Raw genomic sequence first — 6870 nt, forward strand, 5'->3', positions numbered from 1 at the left:
TGTAATAATTTTCTATCTATTTTTTCATTCAAATACGCGCGTATTTGCATTAATCTACAGTTTAATTATAATAATCTATGTGTAGCCTACAATTACCTATACAGAATGTCCTATAAATATTTCCTAAATATTCCTAAAACGTGTTTTGCATATTACAAGAATATTTCAAGGAATATTATATATATGTATTCAGCATATTACAAGAATATTTCAAGGAATATTCTGTATATGTATTCAGCATATTACAAGAATATTTCAAGGAATATTCTATATATGTATTCAGCATATTATAAGTAGTCCCATTTTATTATTCTCTGCACATTTTTATAATGTTCTTTTCATTATAACAGAACATTCTTAGAATATTTTAATATTCTCGGAAAATATTTATAGAATCTTTATAGAATATGTTTGTGCTATCTGGGTGTTATTGTTTTTTCTTTTGACCTTTTAAAATAAATGCTTTCAGTCTGTACAGACTATCTCGCACTTTTATTATTAGAATATTACAAAGCACGCGTTACATTTGTTTCTTTATGGTATTATTTAAATAAATGTACATACATATTCATATACATGCATAAACATAAATGTACATACATATTCATATATATGCATAATCATAAATGTACATACATATTCATATATATGCATAAACATAAATGTACATACATATTCATATATATGCATAAACATAAATGTACATACATATTCATATATATGCATAAACATAAATGTACATACATATTCATATATATGCATAAACATAAATGTACATACATATTCATATATATGCATAAACATAAATGTACATACATATTCATATATATGCATAAACATAAATGTACATACATATTCATATATATGCATAATCATAAATGTACATACATATTCATATATATGCATAATCATAAATGTACATACATATTCATATATATGCATAAACATAAATGTACATACATATTCATATATATGCATAAACATAAATCTATATATGTACATATTCATATATATGCATAAACATATTATACACTACTATATGTATTGTATAATAAATATATAGGTTTTATTACAAATTATAATAAAAGAGAAATTTTAAGTTTGTAAAATTGAGGCATAATGTAAAAAAAAAGACGATAAAGATATTCGTTATTTTCACATTTGCAAGTGTTTGGAAATATCGTAGCATTTGTTTCAAAAAATTATAAAACGTATGAAAAGGATTTATATTATATGAGACAAAATACATAACATGTAATACTTTGATTGCCACATTATCCAAGCTGCAAAGTTATCACCTCGCTTGGCATTTTAACGTTCTAACAATTCAAATATAAATCACTTTATTTTCTTGATACGAAAAAACCACACACAACTGTATAGGCTGCTTTCAGCAGAAGAAATGGCTCAGTGAGTGCTTTATGTTATGCTTTCAGCGGTTTACTGTTTCTGCTGATCATGAGTGTTATTGTTTTTTTCTTTTGACCTTTTAAAGTAAATGCTTTCAGTCTGTACAGACTATCTCGCACTTTTATTATGGTATATATTCAGGAGAACCTCTCTCTCCGTCGTTGTCTCATCGAGGCCCCGAATCCTCAGCTCAACGGTCTTTGCTGGTCGAGCTATTTTAACCCCCTCCGCTAATGCCTCCTTAAGTTTGGCGGCGAAAAAGATCCGCCTTTTCCGCTTTGTCCTTCCCTGTGATTTCGTATACCATGGCCCCGGTTATATCCTTGTGAGCTTTCACTCTGGGTATACCGAGGTCCATCAGGTTTATTCTCTCCCTTGCTTTAAGGATCTTCTTTGTATCCTCCCGGCGGACATGTCAACGTGACCGCCGCTGACTTGAGCGCCCTTTTCTTTCCAATTCCCCGTCGATCGGGGAGGGATTTTTGCTACTGCCATGCTCGGGGCGGGGGGAATAACGCTTCCTCTGGGGAGGAAGTCTTCCCTAGGGTGCAGCGGTTTCCGGTTAGGGGCAGCCCCCTTTGGAGCCCTCTTCTTCTTATTCTTAGCCCCCCTCCTCTCGATCTCGCTCTGTCGCTGCTGCGCGGTGCCGCTGCCCCCGTTCCGTGCCACACTTGGCGTCGGACGAGTAGGCTGCAGGCGTACAGCGTCGCTGTATGATCTCTCTGGAGGGTGGGCCTGAGAAGAGAGTTCATCCTTCTCGAGCGGGAGGAATCTAGTGGAGGGGTTCTTAGGATTCCTCCTCCCCTTCACGAACTCCTCTCTTCTCCCCAATAGGTACTGGATCTGTTCGGAGAGTAGTTTGTACTCTCTCTTCTCCTCCAAGGTGTTTACTCCTGGAGGATAGTATTCCTCCAGAAATTTCCCCTGCGCCCCTTTTAAGGCTGGTCTTGCCACCGGTTCCGGGGTCCTCTCCTTCTCTTCCTCCTCTACATCCATCTTTTCGATGGGTGATTGGAGCGGAGCATTCTTTACGGTCGTGCTCTTCCCATGTGCCTCCTCAATGACCCTGCTTTTGGCCTCGGTCGGATGTATCGCCTCACTTTTCTCTTGGATTTTGAGCGCTGCCTTTTCCTCCAGCAGATTTCTGAGCTGCACCCTCATCCTTTTGGCCTCGCTATAGAGCTTGGCGTTTTCCGCTTTGAGAGCTCGAACTTGTTTCCTCGAGCTCTCAGCGGAGCCTTCCTCTTCGCCAATATCTTTGGCTGCGATCTTTTCACTGAAGATCGCAACCGCTGCCTCCAGATAACAGGATGCCTCCTTGATCTCGGCTTTAATAGTGCCTTTCAGCCCCCTCTTCGATTTAATGATTGCCTTCATTAACATGTTAGTATGTTTCAGGCCTTCGGCTGCTATATCGAGGTTGGGGGACTCTCTGAGGTCCTCCGTATACTCCCTAGCGAGGGAGTCCCCATCCTCTGAAAGGCTTTGGAGTTTTCAAGGGATACCTTAGGATCCAGTATATCCCTCTCATTCTCCTCAGCCTCTCTCTGGGCTCTTTCCTCCCTTTCCTTTTTTACCAGGCGGTACATAAAGGTTGTTTCGGGCCGCCCCCTGCCTCGCTTTCTCTTTTTGCTTGGGCAGAGTATGCTCTCGACATCCGAATTCATGGACTCTGTGTTCCCTTCTACATCCACGTGTTCTTCTTCCATGGCTGTATCTCGGTTACCCGACGGTCCAGCCACGGCGTGGTTTTGATCCATAACTTCTAACGTTTTGGATCTCGGCCCTGGTCTTTTCGCGATGATGACCTTTTGGTCAATCCTCTCCACCTTGACAATAGCCACTTTGGCTCTTGTCCTGGTGGAGATGTTATCGCTCTCCCCTTCATCCTGCGCGTTGTTTGCGCTGGGAGACATGGTGGTGGTGTCCTCCATGACTCCTTCCTCCCGCTCGTTCGTCTTCTCGCCTGGTTTTTGGTTAGTTAGTGGATTCATTACTGAAAGAATCCCACTCCGCTGCTGCGGCTCTGTGGACCAGGGTGTACCCTCTCCGACCAGGAGGTGCCCCGAAACATGACCGGCCACACCCCACTGGCCGGGCCCCGAGTTCCCCCGGGGAGTCCACATATGTCTTGACCGGGGGGATACCGCACCCCCGGCCGTGACTCCGAGCCCCTTACACACCCAACGGAGGTTGTGACGCCCACGTTGGGCTTTCAGGGGTCCCCCAGGTCCGACCCTGGGGGTACCGCAGCAGGTGGCGCCACCAGAGGGCCCCACGGACGGGTCAGACAGGAGTAGGTATACTATGCCAATTCTAACCCATGGGGCTCCGAGGGGAATGCGGGGGGGGGGTTCTCCGTGGCGCGGGGGCTGACGTCACGCGGGTGGAGGGGATGTTTCGGCAAAGGAGGGAGGAGAGTTTTCTGAGTGCAATATTTGTAGATGGATATCTTTACGATTTTTTTTTTTATGAGGGATCCTAGATATTTTCCCAAAAAGAACAAGCGCCGACGATCGACAATTTTGTACCCTCGCTAGTATAATTTTATTACGGAAGCGCCGATGTCCGGCTGCTCGAACTTGTCAACGGAGCGTTCTAGAATCCATAAAACTATGTTTTTCATTTTATGGACATTTTATCATTAGGAAAGAAATGAAGATTTTAGAGCCAACGCTGCGACGAACATGTTGAAACGTGATTAGGTGCAAAAGCGTTGACGTTCGGCAGCTTTGTACCCTCGCGGAAAATCCTCCATAAACGAGAGCGAAACATTTTTTCTTAATATTTTTAAAGGAAGAATGCAACGTATCGGCGCAAACGTTCGGCTGCTTGTGTCCTTACTCCTCTATCCATAAAACCAATATCTCGGGAAACTATCTTTTGAGATACGCCAAATGTTAGAAAAGAAGATAGAATTAGGTGAAATATATAAGGAGGATGAGAGCGCGTCAAACCATAGTACGATTTGAAAGCGCATAGATGTAGCGGTGAAAAAAGTTTAGTGGCTACTTTCTTGTATTAAAAGTGTTAGTGGTATAATAGTGAATAAAAGAAATAATGGAAAACATCGAGCAGAACGAACGCGATCTGTTGGAGCGGTCCCGCCAAGTCACCACCTTGGGTGAATATTTTGCATGGGCGCTGCGCTGCGAGGAATTTATCAATTTGCTCGAAGGATACAGCCGTAACAAGCGTCCGCGACTCTCGATTGGAAATAGACAGTCTTTGGTGGCTAGAATCGCGCGACTCAAGGGTGCAAAAATTCGATTGCAGAAACAATTTATATCCAGTGGTGGTGAATACAGTGGCGACAATAACGCGGAAAGACTAGTTTGGCGAGAGATTGATACGGCGTTCGAGAGCCGCATCTTAACCGGTGCGGTAATAAACAATAATTACATCGAACCTCGTCAATTTCTCGAAGATGTCAAAGACATTGTGATCGAACACGTGCAGAAAGTGATGCAAAAACACATTAATGTAAAAGTGAACACCGTGTTTAATGGCGAGTTTGTGTCCGGTGATAAACGCGCCAACAAAAGTGTCAATACAAAAAACTATGAACTCTTTCGCACGTCCGATTTACACGAGTGGTACGAGCGCCGCGTTATCGAGCCCACGCTAGCATCGCTAGAAGAGTTTCAAGAACGCGATAGTGGTTGGGCGTTGTCACAAATAATTAACTTGACTATAAATATAAACAAGTATAATCCAATGCGCGCAGGGTGTTATCTAAACTTGCCGCGACAAATTGTGACAAAGAGAGTGGTGGTGAACGTGCGATCAACGGACAATGCATGTTTCGCGTGGTCAGTGGTGGCCGCTCTGCATCCAGTTGCAAAATATAATGAGAGAACATCGTCATATCCTCATTACACGACAGTGCTGAATCTCCAAGACATTGAATTTCCAATGACCATAAATCAAATTAAAAAGTTTGAACTAGCAAATAATATCTCCATCAATGTATATAGTATTGAGAATAATAACATCGTCCCGATACGTCTTTCGGAGCAAAAGAAAGACAAGCATGTCAACTTGCTGTATGTGCAAGACAGTAACAGCGTTGGACATTTCGCGTGGATCAAGAATCTATCCCGCCTTGTGAATACACAATTGAGCAAAAATGGTCACAAGAAATATATCTGCGATCGGTGTGTATATTTATTGCGAATTATATATTAAAATATAATTGTAAATAAAATTGTAATTTTTTTTTTTTTCATTCATAGATGCTTGCTATTTCGGATCGGAGAACAAGTTGCAGTCACATACAGTAGACTGCGGAAAGATAAACGACTGCGCTATCCGGTTACCAAGCGATAAAGACAAGTGGTTATCGTTTGACAACTACAACAGAAAGGAGCGACTTCCGTTTGTAGTGTACGCCGACTTGGAATGCGTTTTGGCAAAGACCGAAGAAGCGACAAATTATCAACATCAACATCACAAGGTATTCAGCATCGCTTATTATATGCATTGTTCGTACGACAACTCGTTATCCGCGTATAATTCTCGCCGTAGCGTTGATTGCGTTTCATGGTTCGCTGAAGAACTTAAAAATTTAGCGTTACGTATAAAGACTGTTTTAACGACAAATGTTCCCATGGTAAATTTAACATTAGACGAGTGGAAAAAATTTCACAGCGCAACGCATTGTCATATATGCGAAAAACCATTCGTACAAGACGATACACGCGTACGCGATCATTGCCATCTGACTGGACGATACAGAGGTCCCGCGCACTCAAATTGCAATCTAAATTATAAAGAAACTTTTTGTATTCCAATAGTTTTCCATAATCTATCCGGTGACGACGCGCATTTCATTATCGAGGATATAGCTACAGCGTTCGAAGGGGAAATCGAATTACTTCCGATAACGAAGGAAAAATATATTTCATTTACAAAGACTGTTAAATTGACACAAGACAATTCGAAAAATCATATAAAATTACGTTTTATCGATTCATATAAATTTCTCGCTGCAAGTCTTGATAAATTAGCATCTTTTTTGAATAAAGAGAAACTAAAAATTTTACAATCGGAATTTCAAAATTTACCGACAGAAAATTTCAATCTATTAACACGGAAGGGTGTCTTTCCATACGAATATATAGATTGTATCGACAAATTGCAAGATACATGTTAGTAGATATACTATGAGAGTTCTAACCCATGGGGCAATGAGGGGGGGTGAGGGGCGAGGGGAACCCAGGGCGCGGGGAATGACGTCACGCGGGGAGGGGGAATGACGTCACGCGGGGAGGGGGAATGACGTCACGCGGGGAGGGGGAGGCGTCCGCGATTTTGGTACCGGGTCCGCGAGGGGTCCGCGGGGAGGGGAGCGTCCGCGAGGTTAGGGTCCGCGAGGGGTCCGCGGAGAGGGGAGCGTCCGCGATTTTATGGTCCGGGAGGGGTCCGCGGGGAGGGGAGCGTCCGCGATTTTAGGATCCG

The sequence above is a fragment of the Prenolepis imparis genome, unplaced genomic scaffold (genome assembly GCF_030444845.1).
Source record: "Prenolepis imparis isolate NDT839.2.m4 unplaced genomic scaffold, iyPreImpa1.0 SCAF_32, whole genome shotgun sequence".
Lineage (NCBI taxonomy): Eukaryota > Metazoa > Arthropoda > Insecta > Hymenoptera > Formicidae > Prenolepis > Prenolepis imparis.